Below are 13,979 nucleotides of genomic sequence, written 5' to 3'. Positions count from 1 at the left end.
TCATAAGAGGGGCTAGTTTTTAATAACACTAATGTAATAAGCTTGTTCAGAAGATTAAACAAGCAATATGTAAGAACTTCACTGGAAATACTCAGGAATCATTAACTATTTTTATCATATCTGATGTACTTTCACTTTACATTGGTAAAGTCTTCACAGTGTCCTCCTGAGAGAAAGGGTAGGAAGGCATTGTTGGCTCCATTTGACAGAGGGAAGGGGCTCATAAACCTGAGATCCCCTCTCTCCACAGTAGTTGTTCTCTCTCCACTCTGCCACCTTTTGGTGGTGGTTGCATATCCTCTGTTCACCTTTTCTACAGCATGACTCAGAACTTTTCCTTCTGACAGCCAATCTTCTGAATGAGAGACAATAACAATCAAATAATTTGGCGTTATTCGCCAGGAGAGCTAATAGCTCTCTGTGCTTTCTACATTAACAAAATGAAGTCTGCTGTTTTAGAAAGCACTGAGCAAGGGTGGTACATAATCTGATTGAGTCACAATATTTGATTTGTACTGTTTTCCCTTTTTATCAAATAAGAGAATAGGGTACATTGTCCTCCATGAAGGAGAGCAGGACAGAAGTGCAGAGCGACAGGCACAGGGCTGACTGAGTTTTCTCCACACCCTACCAGTGCTCATGGTCTGATTGCATGTTGCCTGCTGTTCATTTGGCCCTTCCTGAGAGGACTGGAGGGGAGAACAAGGATTCAGATCCTGATCCCCTGTTGTGAAAGCTATTTAGAAGTTGCATATGCTCCTCAGATTGTCCAATGACTTTTTGACAGTATTGAAGGAATGGCTGGACCTTTCCTGACCCAGCATGGTCAGCCAATCCATAGTCAATTTATTTTAGTCAATTTGGAAGAGTTAAAACTATAACTATAATATATTAGTTACAATACTAGCTCTTGTAACAATAAAATCTCAAAATGAATAATGGTTTAAACACAACAGAACTTTGTTTTCTTTTTTATCAAGTCCAAAACTTGTTTTAACTTTTCTCAGGGCAATGATTCAGATACTTTTTCTATGCTATATGTGGCTCCTCCATCTTCAAATGTGACTTCCAAGTTCAAGGATTAATTTGCATCGAGCTGGTAAGAGAGAGAGAGAACATGAAGTCTTTCAAGGGGAATTGGACCAGGCCCATTCCATGTCATTGGTCAGAACTCACATTCCCTTGGCCAGAACTCAGACACTAGGGCACACCTAACTTCTAGGTGGGGTCTCATTTTGTGCTCCAAGAGAAGAGGAAATGATTTTGGTGAACCAGCCAGTCTCTGCCTCCAAACAATAATGACAAAAACTAGTATTTATAAAACATTTGCTCTGTGCCAGGCATTGTGTTAGCACCTTATCTACATAGTTTTTAAATTCATATACCATATTATTTGCCTATTTAAAGTATACAATTCATTGGGTTTTATTTATTTATTTTTTTTTTTTGGTATATTCAGAGTTGTGCAACCATCACCATAATCAACTTTCAATCATGTTCAACACCAGCAAGAAACCCATATCCATTAGCAGTCAGTCCCCATTTCCTCCCAATCCCTTCCCCAACCTGAGGCAACTACCAATTTACTTCCTGTCTGGATAGACTTGCCTGTATTCTAAACATTTCATATTAGCAGAATACTTACATTCTTTATATAATCCTCACAACAACCCAACAAGAGGCACATTGTTATTCCCATTTTACAGATTAACAGGGGATCAGGTTGCTAATAAGTTTGAACTCTGCACCTCACTGAAAGCCATAATACTGAGCTGTATCCCAAGTATAAATCATGCCACGATTTGGAGGGGAATAGTGGAGGGGGTGTTTGCTTGCTTTTAGTGACTATCATGGCAAAACTCTGACTTCTTCATGGATGGCTCCTTTACTGAAGTGACAGGCATTTAGGAGCCAGAGAGCTCGAGACTGAAGCCCAGACCTACCATTTTACCAGTGTATATGAAAATCTATGCTCAATTCCTCTCGATCCTAGTGATTTAATCTCTAAAACGGGAATAATATATCTGTTTGCTGGGAGGACTCAGTGAGATTAACCCATGTGAAAGCTGTTCCCACAACTTTACACAGTTGATGCCTTGCCAGTGTTAGTAGTTCCTGCTCAGAAGTGAGATTCTGGCTATAATTGGGCAGCCAAAGAAATTATGTTAATGTATCTGGGCCTCCAGGATACTGTCCAGGAAGAAGTTATTGTGCCTTGTATTTTATAGTATCCAGATTACAACCCAGGAGTGGCTGGGACCCTAGGAGGATCTGGCACAATGAGGGGTAGGAAAATGGGACATATTCTCCAGGACAGAAAAACAATGTGCGGAGTCTCATCTGTCAACTTCTGATCTCAGCTGGGCAGAGCCGCTTGTTCTAGGCACCTGGAAAGAACCAGCTGAGCCAGTGCAAGTTTGAAGTTCCTTGGGAAAGAAGATAAGCTGGCTGAGTTTCTGTAGGCAAAGAGCCAGTAATGAGGTTTCCAGCTTTCCATCACATGCCCTTTTCATCACTTTCAGCTCAGCCAGAGACGGCAAAGCCTCATACTCAGCGACCAAGTGTGTATGTGAAAGGCTCAAGGAGATAGTTAGAAAAGAGTGAATTATGCTTTTGTTCCATTGACCCCTTCCCCACCCTATCCTGTCCTTAGCCATCGTAATATTAAAATCTAGGCATGAGAGCACAGAGAAGACAGTGGGGAAGTTGTATTGGTGGTAACTGGCTAGGTCATATCGCCAGAAGAGATCACCAGAGAGAAAAGGCCTGAACTCTCTGCAGGAATACGGACATATTTCAGCCTTTAAAATATGCCGTAGAAGCCTCTGGTTCTGCCATTTCCTCATGGAATGGACAAATGACTTATTCTCTCTGAGCCTCCATTTCCATATAGGATTATTACCTGGACAACCATGCAAGCTGCAACCTGCATAATTCAGGTGCCTCCATTCACATGAACTAGGGGTCAGCATATTGTAAACATGTAAAGGGCCAGATCCTAAATATTTTAGGTTTCATGGGCCATATGGTCTCTATTGCAACTAATCAACTCTGCTATTGTCATGTAAAAGCAGCCGTAGATAGTACATAAACGAATGGGTATGGCTGTATTCCAATAAAACCTTATTTATGGGTACTGAAATCTGAATACTGTATAATTTTCATGTGACTCAAAGCCATATTCTTCCTTTGATTTTTTTTTTCAGCCAATTAAAATGTGAAAACCATTCTTGGCTTACACAGTATACAAAACCAGACAGTGGGCCAGATTTGGTCTGCAGGCCATGGTTTGCAAACTCCCAACATACCCTAAAATATGTGTATTACCCTCTAGAGAGATGCAGTGTGGTGTTCCAATTATTATAAGGATGAAATAAGAAAATATACCTAAAGTGATTAGCATAGTATCTGCTCCTTATAAGTGTTCGGCAAAGAGTTACTATTACTATTACCCTGTTAAGAAATCTGTCTACTCTCTAATTGCCATGGACATTTGGAAAAGGAGGCAGTCACATTTGGTTGTTTATACACATTTCTACTATATTAAACTGCTATTCTTATTAAAGTATATATTAAAATTAAAAAATATAAAAACTGGGTTGGACAAATAATGGCATTAGTCAGCCACACAGTTTTTGGGTTTTGTTTTTCGCTTTTTTCTATTCTTCCTAATGCCCCAATGTTGGGTCTTCAGTTTCTAGATGTGTCTTTAGAACTTTCTGTGCTGCTAGGTGCTCCATGAAAAATGAGTTTGGATCTTTTCTTTCTAGTATTTTCTTAGTATTCTTCAAAATGAGTATATACATCCCAAGAGTATGCAAGATGATAGCCCTTCTCTCTATATTAATTTTTCATCTCAGCCCTTAAATTTTTGTTCCCATATAGGTTTTATAATGTACATACTGTGCCATAACACTATAGCTATACACCTGACAGTTTATATAAATATTTATATCATGAGGGTATGTCCTCAAAAAATTTAAAATGATTTCAGCAATCAAACGTTTCCGACATCTGGTCTAGGAGGAAATCAGAAGTATTCAATGGAAAACAAGAATTGGTATGAGTGACACAAGTGTTTTTAAGGTACAAATTAAGGTTCACTCTGGTGTCCATTTTGTGGCAGGTAGGTAGCAAGATAGTTTACAACTTTAATTTCTTTTTTTAATGTTTATTTATTTTTGAGAGAGAGACAGACAGACAGACAGAATGCAAGGAGGGGAGGGGCAAAGAGAGAGGGAGACACAGAACCTGAAACAGGCTCCAGGCTCCGAGCTGTCAGCACGTAGCCCAACGTGAGGCTTGAACTCAGAAGCTATGAGATCATGACCTGAGCTGAAGTCTCATGCTTAACCAACTGAGCCACTCAGACACCCCTACGTTTTTAATTTCAAAATAACACAACAGCTATATTAAATAGGTCCTACCATCCCCATTTTATAGAAAATGAACAAAGAATCAATTCGGAAAAGTTAAGCAACTTGCAAAGGTCAGGTTGAATGAATCAGGTCTGTTTAACTATAAAGCATGACATTTTCCATTTTAGCCTTCATTGCATTGAAGAAGTTCATGAAAAAAGAATGATCATTCTTTGGTATTCCTAAACTCTAAAGCTAGTTTTTTCCCCATTACACATTCTTAGGTTATGGAGTGGTAAGTGGATAAAACTCCACTCCCATAGAGATCCATGATCAACTTCTTGTCCCCACCCCCACCACAGCCCTTTGTGTTACCATGCGCTTCTCACTCTGATTGAATATCTCCTTCGTAATTGGACATCTCCTAGTCATCCATCAAGATTCAGCTTAGGGGCACCTGAGTGGCTCAGTCATTTAAGCATCTGACTCTTGATTTTGGTTCAGGTCATGATCTCACAGTTCATAAGATTGAGCCCCACGTCGGGGTTCTGTGCTGACAGCACAGAACGTGCTTGGGATTCTCTTTCTGTCCCTCCCCTGCCTCTTTCTCTCTCTCTCTCTCTCTCTCTCTCAAAATAAATAAACTTAAAAAAAAATTCAGCTTAGACATTACCTCTTCCAGGAAGCCTTCTTGACTTTATCCCAAAACTAAGTCTGATACCTTTCCTGTACACACCTATAGCACTTTAATGAAAGACCTTATTAAATAATCTATGCACTGTGTAGTTAACCATTATCTGCTCATTACTCCCTAGAATGAGAGTCTAGGGAACAGAAAATTTGACCTTGAATATACTGTTCTTCTGGAATCCACACCTGCAACATACTAGGCCCTCCATAAATACTCATGAAATGAAGGAATTCCTTCTTCATTGATTTGGAGTCTGACATAACTTTGCAAAGAGATGGGTTGAAATTTGTCTTTACTGAAGTTCCCCAAGACAGGACAAATTAGTGGATATTAATGAGATTATAGGGAACCATATAATGGAAAAATGAAGAAAGCAATCCTTCATATGTATGTATGAAGGCTTTTTCCTTCTGTATTTCTTAGAAACTAAAGAGGATGTACAGACTTAAGTCAATAATTTATATTAAAATCATTTATATTAAAATATATTAAAATTTTAATATTAAAATATTAAAATTTATATTAAAATATATATACACACACACATATATATATGTTCACAGGTGTGCACCTATATAAATCCACACATATTCATGAGCATGAATTAATAAAAATAGACTACCATAATTTTTATAAACTGTCTATTGGATCACTGCATGCTCAACAAAAGGATAAAGTTCATTAACACTCTTCAGGTTGGCTGATCCTGCAGAGTCATCCAGTTGCTTTAAATCTCCTTCAGTCATAAAGCTACTTCCCTCGTGGACACATAAAGCTTTACCTCTTTCTTTAAAGGGACGTAGCATTTACTGAGAGCTTTGGCAATGTTATAGATACTCAACAGAGGTGATCTCATTTAATCCTCAGATGTTTGCACAGACCCATAGGTCCTGAACCCAAAGAAAATGGATCAAATCAAAATTTTACTCAAATAGAAAATACTCACTAACAAAGCAGGAAGAAGGGAGAGAAGACTAAGAAAAAGTCTGAATTACATTAAATTCAGTTACAAATGAATATTGTTAAATTCAGTTATATAACTTTGTTGCATGGGATTATACAAAATTAATTTATTGGTATTAAAATGAGAGAGTGTGACCATTAGCACAGGTTTTTTATCAGAGCAGGGAGGGGCCCTTTCAGCCGATTGAAAGAAAAGCTTTCTACCCACCACCAAATGTTGCTACATGTGAAGAGCTTTCTTACTTGTTATAAGGGGACAGCATTGGAACAGTTGTTCCTCGACTTTTATAATTCATAGACCAGAAACATTTCAGAACAAACTTTTATAGACCAACAGAATTACCAGCTTTTTATCTTGCCAATAAAATGAAAAACACAGAAAAAAAAAAGACCAAAAAAACTAAGATCTATTCTCACTGTCATTTCAGAAATAAAAAGACAATTTAATAGCAAAAACAATGGGAAGAAAACAAACAGTAGGAAAGACATAATCTTATCATAAAGGAAGGTCATACACCCTACTGACTCTGCTCACCCTGCCCTGGAGGGGAGGGTCAGGGACAGCCTCTAGGGACCTTTGCCTCTGCTCTGCATAGGTTTGAAGTCACATAGATCGGTTTAAGTTCAGGCCCTACAAATTCCTAGCTGTGATACCTGGAGCAGCTTTCTCAACTTTACTAAGCTGCATTTCCTCACATGTCAGATGAAGATATCTGACTGACTGTATTAATTTCTTGGGGCTACTAGCCACAATCTGGGTGGTTTACACAAATGTATCGTCTCACAGTTCTGGATCCCAGAAATCTGAAATCAGGTATCAATGCGGCTATCCTCCCACTGAAGGTGCTAGACAACGATCTGTTTCAGGCTTTTCTTCTAGCTTCTGGGAATCCCTTGGCTTTTAGCAGCATGACTCCAGTCTTCACATAGTGTTCTTCCTATGCACACACCTGTGTCCAAATTTCCCCCTATTATAAGGATACTTGCCTTATTGAATTAGAGACCCACTCTATCTCAGTAGGACGACTTCTTAAATGATTATAACTGAGACAATCCTTCTTCCAAATAACCTCACACTCTGAGGTATCAGGGGGTTAGAACTCCAACATATGAGTTTTGGGGGAATACAAGTGAACTCATAGCACTGATCAATCTCATGGAATTGTATCAAAGTCAGTCACAGGACAGGTTGAATACTTTATAAATTACCAGAACAATGTAAGGGTGTTGTTGTTGTTGTTAAGAAAGTTTATAATTGAGGACTTTATGATTTAGGGACAGTAAGCAATTTATGCAAGGATATATAACTAAGAAGCAGTAAAGATAGGACTTTGAACACATCCTTTAATACATATATTAAATACCTATTATGTGGCAAGCCCTGTGCTAGTGCTAGATTCAGCCTTAGACAAAATAGACAAGGCCCTTGACCTCATGGAGCTTATACTCTAGTGGGAGGAAGGAAACGATAATGAAATAAGGAAGTAAATATATAACACACATTGAAGTAGAGGTAAGTACTGTAAATAAAAATAAAGTTCAACAAGTGAGTATCAAGTAAATATATAACACACATTGAAGTAGAGGTAAGTACTATAAATAAAAATAAAGTTCAACAAGTGAGTATAAAATAACAGGGGAAGGGAATATGCCATTCTATGCAGGATGTCAAAGAGTTCTATGAGGAGACATGTGAGCAGAATCCTTCCTGACTACAGAACAGGAGTAAATCCTAGGTGAAAGGGGAACCACTGAAGGGAGGTGATTTTTGCTAGGGTCTGATTTTTGTTTTAAAAGAATCACTCCAGTTGCTGTGTGGACAGTAATTTGTAGCAAGGCAAGAGTCGAAATAAAGAAAACAGTTAGGAGGCGATTATAGAGACCCATGTGAGAGATGATGGTGGTATAGACTGGGGATGGGGCAGAGATGGAGGAAAGATTTGGAATATATTTGGAAGACAGAATTAGCAGCATTTGCTGATGAGTAAGACGTGGGATATAAGATAAAAAGAAGAGTCAAGAATGACTCCCAGCTTTTTGGCCAGAGCAATGAGGTGAATGATTATGTCATTTCTTGAAACATATTGGGAGTACAACAGATTTGGGAGAAGAAAACAGTCTGGTTTTCAACATTTTAAATATGAAAAGCCTATCAGACAGTCGAGTGGAGATTCCTAGATGTGGTATGCAACTGGGTGTAAAAGTCTGGAGTGCAGGGCACAGGTTGGGACTAGTGTAGGTAGTCTTTAAACTATAGGTGGCATCTAAGCCTTGACTGGATGCTATGGCCTAGCAAGTGAGTGCAAATAGAGAGGTCGAATGATGAGCCCTGGGGAAGTATAAATTTGAAATATCTGGAAATGGAGAAGGACCAGCAGGAAAGACTTAGAAGGATAGGTTGGTGAGGTAAAAGGGAAACCAAGGGGGTCTCAGGAACCAAGTAAGGAAGGAGGTTGATTCAGGGAAGTTGTAACTAATTCTTCCAAAGGGCTGGGAAGAAATGGAGTACATGAGATTGTACACTGGCGATTGGTCTTATTAGTGAGCCTGTCATTACTTACTTAATAAAAGCACTTCTGGTGGGATTTTGAAGGTAAATTAAATCAGTTAAGGAGAGACTAGGATATGAAGAAGCAAAAACAGTGAGAATAGGCACTTATATATTATGTTACCTGCTACCTCAGCTTTTTAGACACAGTGGATGTAATAGTTAAGAGAGTAGGTTCTGCAGTCTTAGACTTTGGTCATTATTCTGACTGTGCCATTTATTAAGTCACCTAACCTCTCCAGCCACAGAGTCTTCATCTACAAAGCAGAGATTATAGTATAACCCATTTGAAAATGCTGTGAGGGTTAAATGTCAATTGCAAGTAAAGTTTAACACATTTCCAGCCCATACTAAGTGCTCAGTAAATGTTACAACTTCCACTAATATCAGCAAAGTACTGATATAGCTTCAAGGCTCCACGCAGTTTGTTGTGTCTGGGAGCAATTGGTAGCATGAGGGGATAATTATGACAGAATACATGTTATGATTATCCTTGACATGGAAACAGAGCAGTGTGTTATAATATAAAAACTATAAACACTTGTCTATATAAATTTTTCATGGGCTGTGTCATGGTGGAATAGTCAGGCAATGTGGGGAAATGGACAGGGAGGACATGGCTCTGGAGGGAATTTTGGGGGGGTCATCGTAGATCAGGGAGCTGATTCCATGATTTCCATGGAAAGACTTAGAATAGACCAAGCCTTGTCAGGCCATGTGGTAAATAACCCACACATCAATATATAGGAAGTAAACATTTATCTTGTAAGCATAGTTATCACTTATTTACTCTTTGCTACACACGGTGTTTACACCTGGCCTTTCGAACCATTTAGAAACTCAAGTACCTCTCCCCTACCACTCCCCCCCCCCCCCCGCCATTATGTTGCATACTCCCGTTCCTACAGTGCCTAGTATTAAGTACGGTCATGAAAGAGGGGGTGCCTCATCCATGCATATCCCAGACCCCCTAGTAAGATGCATAGAGGGAAAATAAACAAGCAGGGGATAGTTAATATGTGAACAAATTAACTTGGCCACTGAGCCATTCTCTAGAAACACATAGCTAAGAAAATCCCTCATGTTTAAACCTGCATAGCCTGGATCATTATAGCAGCACCTTGTCCCATAGAAGGCTACCACCGATGTCTCTCAAGGAATATTGATTGCACACATCAAACATAGCATTTTCTTATATGGATGGCCAAATGCTAGAGTAGACTGACTTAGGACAAGAGTTTGCAGTGGGACCTTCGAGAAAGAGATACCTGTTTCCTTGCTTGGGACACTTTGACTTAATGGCAGTAGATGTGTAACTATGTGCAAAAACTCATTGTCGTTATGAATTTTGTGATGGGTGCTTGTTTGTAACAGGTGAAGTAAGCCTAAGTTGGTCTCACTGTGAACAGCTAACTGCTATAAATATGCTTCCCTGAGCTGGTGACTTCAGTTGACTAACAGTGGAAGTGAAGTGGAAAGGAGCTACGGAGCTGAACAGGCAACCCAGAGCAGAGCCCCAGGCCTGCCATTCTCTGGCAGAGAGTCCCTGTATCCCTGGTGACAGTCTGCAGTCTCTGGGGTTGTTACCCCTTCTTCACAGCAGGCAGATGGGAAGACTCCTTGGCCAGCACCAGCAGACATTTCAAAGACAATTTAAAGGGAAAAGGAGACAGAAATCCATTTTCCAACAAGAAGTAGGATAAGAAAAATAGTTAGCAGTTTAGGGGTATGCACTGTAAGTCAGGCACTGTATTTTCTTGATATAGTTTACTTAATCTCACAAGGTAAGAATTAGCAAACCCATTTTAGAGATAAAGCAACCCATTTTACAGGAAGTAAGTGGCAAAACCAGGGTTTAAGCACAAGTCTATTTGGTTCCAAATCCTATAATCTTTTTCTGATTTCTACTAAAGGCCGTAGTCAATAAATCTGCTCCCAGTGCTCATCTGTCACTGCTGGGAAAGGGAGATCTGTTCAAGAGTGTGGGCTCTGACACCAGGTTGCCTGGAGCTGATTCCAGCCCTGCCACTTAGCAGCTGTGATCCTGCTTAGATTTGTTAACCTCTCTGAATCTCAGTTTTCTCATGTGCCATATGTTGTTCATGACAATACCTACCTCATAGGGATGTTTTGAAAATTAAGTTAGGCTAAGCACCTAGAACACTGCCTGACATATTAGATGTGCTCAATAGTAGCTATTATTATTATCAATTTTTTCTAGCATTGATATTCAACGAACACAAAGACGTAATGCTGACCTTGTCAGAGAGGAAACGAACAGTTCAGGCACTGCTCTGCTCCTCCATGTAGGCTGCCTATTAATGATTTGGGGCCGATCAATGATACTGTTACTGATTTCTGCATGCCTTCTCATTTTTAGGGCTTCCATGCTCTAGAGGTAGCATAGTAGGATAGAACAACACTGTTCTTGACATCAGAAGACCTGGGTTTGGGTTCAGGCTCAAATCACACGTGGAAACTGTGGGCTCTGGACAAGTCACTTTATCTCTCTTGCTATGGGCTCCTCATGTGCACAGCAAAAAGGTGTTCTCGCTAATTGCCAGGGTTCCTTGAACCCCTCAATTTTGGTGAGCAATTGAACAAAGTCACTTAACTTGCCTGAGCCCTGGCAGCTCCCTTATACTGTATACCTCTCCTGGTTGCTGAGAGGAGGCTCAGAGAGAGTGGAAGTGTCTGGTACACTGTGACATGCTATGCAAACGTGAGGGCTGATCTTTACGGAACTATGATGAGAATTAACCCTGAATACTATGGCTCCCTATGCCTATGTTTGAGATGCAGGGGCTTTTTGCATTTTGCCATCTTTGCCTACCCCCTACTGGGTTGGGTGGATCCACCTTAACAAGGTGTGGGGGAACGCAAGTGGAGGATGGGGGTGCAATACTGATGGTGGGAAAGCATCTTATTGGTTAATGCTGGTACATCCCAAGCACCAATTACTGTCACTGCTCCCAAAGCTGATATATTTATCAGGATGAGTTACAAGGAAATATATGTACCCAGGGAACGAGGATGCTGCATGGTCACCCCCTGTGATGTAAAATATAAGAGTCTAGGAGGGGCTGTTTTATAATTCATCAGGTTTCGCTAGTGAGTTCTGTCGGAGTCTTAGTTATAAAGGCAAGTGTGAACCGGACGGCAGACAGGAGAACCTGGCACCAAGGAGACGGAGAAGCTGCCTGTGGTGCCTCCTGCCTCCTCCCTGCTTTGTTCCAATAATTTTGTGCTCGGTAAGTTCCCTGGCTTTGCAGCTAATCGTTGTTGTTGAATAAGCTTGGCAAATGAATGTGTAGTTTGGAATATGTATGCACTTGCTGTCATAAGTGTGTGTCAGTGTTTGGGCTTCTGACAAATTCCACAGTTCCCCTTTAATGAGCAAAATAGCTTAAAAGATGAAACAAAACCCGACAAATCAATTATTCACCTTGATCCTTGGAAGGCTGCTTTCTTTGGTTGCTAAAGTTTCTCAGGTTTCATTCTGTCAGTTTCATTTGTTGGAGGAGCTTTGAAAAGAACAAGTCTCTTTGTCATGAAATTGTTTTTCTTAGCTGCCAACAGGAGGTATGTACAGGGTGGTTTGTCCATCCCCACCCCCCAGCTTACTCTCCCCAGCAATCGGTAAATCTTAAAACAGACTGTTTGCCCGGTAACCAGCTCCAACAGAGCTGAACCTGTACAAGACAGGATTCAAATTGCAATCTTTTGTGCAAACAGACCTGAGGGGCTGTGAATAATTGTCATTGCGGAGATTATTGTGAAACTCCGTATGGTGGTAGTCCCTGCATTTTGCCGGGATGGGATCAGAATCCGAAGAGATTTGCATTTGGCATGCCTGTTGATGATGTGGAAAGGGAGTGAAAGAAAAGACTGGTTCGTATGGAAAGAGCTGTACAACGCACCCGTAGGACAAACAAATGCACACGGCATGACTGTTGAATTTGTGTAACTTGTAACTGTTGTCTCTAGTTTCCTATCCCCATTAAGAATACCTGAAGCTGCGTTCTGATCCTCATCTGGGTATGCTCCAGGTCCTCGTTCTGGGTCCTGGCAAGAAGCAGGGTGAGCACTAACTCCTGGTCAGCTAGCCATAGGAAGTCATTTCCTCCTCTGAAGGAAAGAAACAGAAGCTGTACCTTCCCGGACTCCTTTCTGCTGTGTTCTTTTGCCTCTGTCCAAATTTCATGGAAACCAACAGCTTGACGTACTTTTTTTTTTTTTTTTTTTTTTTTTTTTTTTGTCAGTAGCAGATTTAACTGTGGTGTCATATGGCATATTATATATGGAGAGGAATAGCAAGACATTTTTCTGAATGTTTAAGTGTGTCTGGCTTGTTGACATTTGCTGTATCTCACCAGCAAGGAGCTACTGTCTTCTGAGCGCATAACTGTTTGTCTGTTCGAAGTGTTTACCTTATTATGCATAATTGCACTTTCTCTTTAGATGTAGAATCTGTAGATCTGACAAGAACATCTTTATCCTCAAGGAAGCAACTTGTTTTAGCATCTCTTTGAGAAGAATGGATGCATTTGTTTTTTACCAGGGACTTAGCTTGCTCTTTGCTTCTTTCTGATAAAAATTTTGGTCATCAGTACCACTATGCTTCCAATAAAGTTACTTCTCCTTTCCTAGTATAGTTTCTGATTGCACCAAAACTTGGCAGATTAGGAATATGGAATATATCTTTTTCCAGGAACACATTTTTCAGACATATTTCTTTTGTCCATAAATAGCTTTTCCATATTTTCCATTTCTCTGAAGAAGTTCTGTTTAAAAGAGCAGAGGAGTGATGTATTGTGGTTGGCACTTAGGGGTGTGTAACCTGAGACTTGGTTTCTAATCTACAAACGGCTGCCCCACATGGGGTCTGTAAAACGTCTTTTCGTCTTATGTTCAGCTCAAAGCCCTTTGGCTCCAGCATTAATGATTAAGACAGCAAATTCAGCAAATCATTGCAGGTATAAACAAACATCTGCATCTTATGGTCCGACCAGCCCATGAGGCTCTGTAAAGCTTGGGACACACAGCTGAAGGTTCCTAAAAATGTTAATATATTTTAATGCCAAGAACAATATAGTTATAAAGTACTTTTGCAATGTATTGTACATTGGATTTTATTGTACCACATTTTTGTAAATCATATGCCAGGGCCCGTGGTTTATTTTGTGGCAGTATCTGGGTTTTGATTTGGAATGGTTTTATCAAAAAATAAACCAATGTACCGATCTCAGTAAACTGAGTTTCTTCTTATTTGGTGGTGGCTTTTTCATCTTCTCCACCCACCAAGAATATGATCTATTTATAGCAGCAAAAGAAAATTTAGCATGAGTTATTTTCAATTAAATTTGCAGGAAGACAAACATGAACTGTGACAAGAACCTTCTGAGAGAGCGCATACACA

At 40.0% G+C, this 13,979-nt stretch overlaps 1 protein-coding gene and 1 long non-coding RNA gene across 29 annotated transcripts in view; one reads left to right on the top strand and one right to left on the bottom strand.

Moving 5' to 3' along the window:
• The window catches only part of DLG2 (discs large MAGUK scaffold protein 2), a 2,072,859-nt gene that overhangs the window by 1,860,025 nt on the left and 198,855 nt on the right, over positions 1–13,979 (top strand). The window lies entirely within an intron of this gene.
• LOC109267392 (uncharacterized) lies at positions 649–12,730 on the bottom strand. Its single transcript, XR_002080084.2, has 3 exons — positions 12,571–12,730; positions 12,006–12,084; positions 649–1,096 (listed from the first exon to the last, which is right to left on the bottom strand). It is a non-coding gene; the product is annotated as an uncharacterized LOC109267392 (long non-coding RNA).

Source organism: Panthera pardus, unplaced genomic scaffold, assembly GCF_024362965.1.
Source record: "Panthera pardus isolate Hobbes unplaced genomic scaffold, ASM2436296v1 HiC_scaffold_12, whole genome shotgun sequence".
Classification (NCBI taxonomy): domain Eukaryota; kingdom Metazoa; phylum Chordata; class Mammalia; order Carnivora; family Felidae; genus Panthera; species Panthera pardus.
This window is presented reverse-complemented; position numbering and strand designations above follow the sequence as displayed.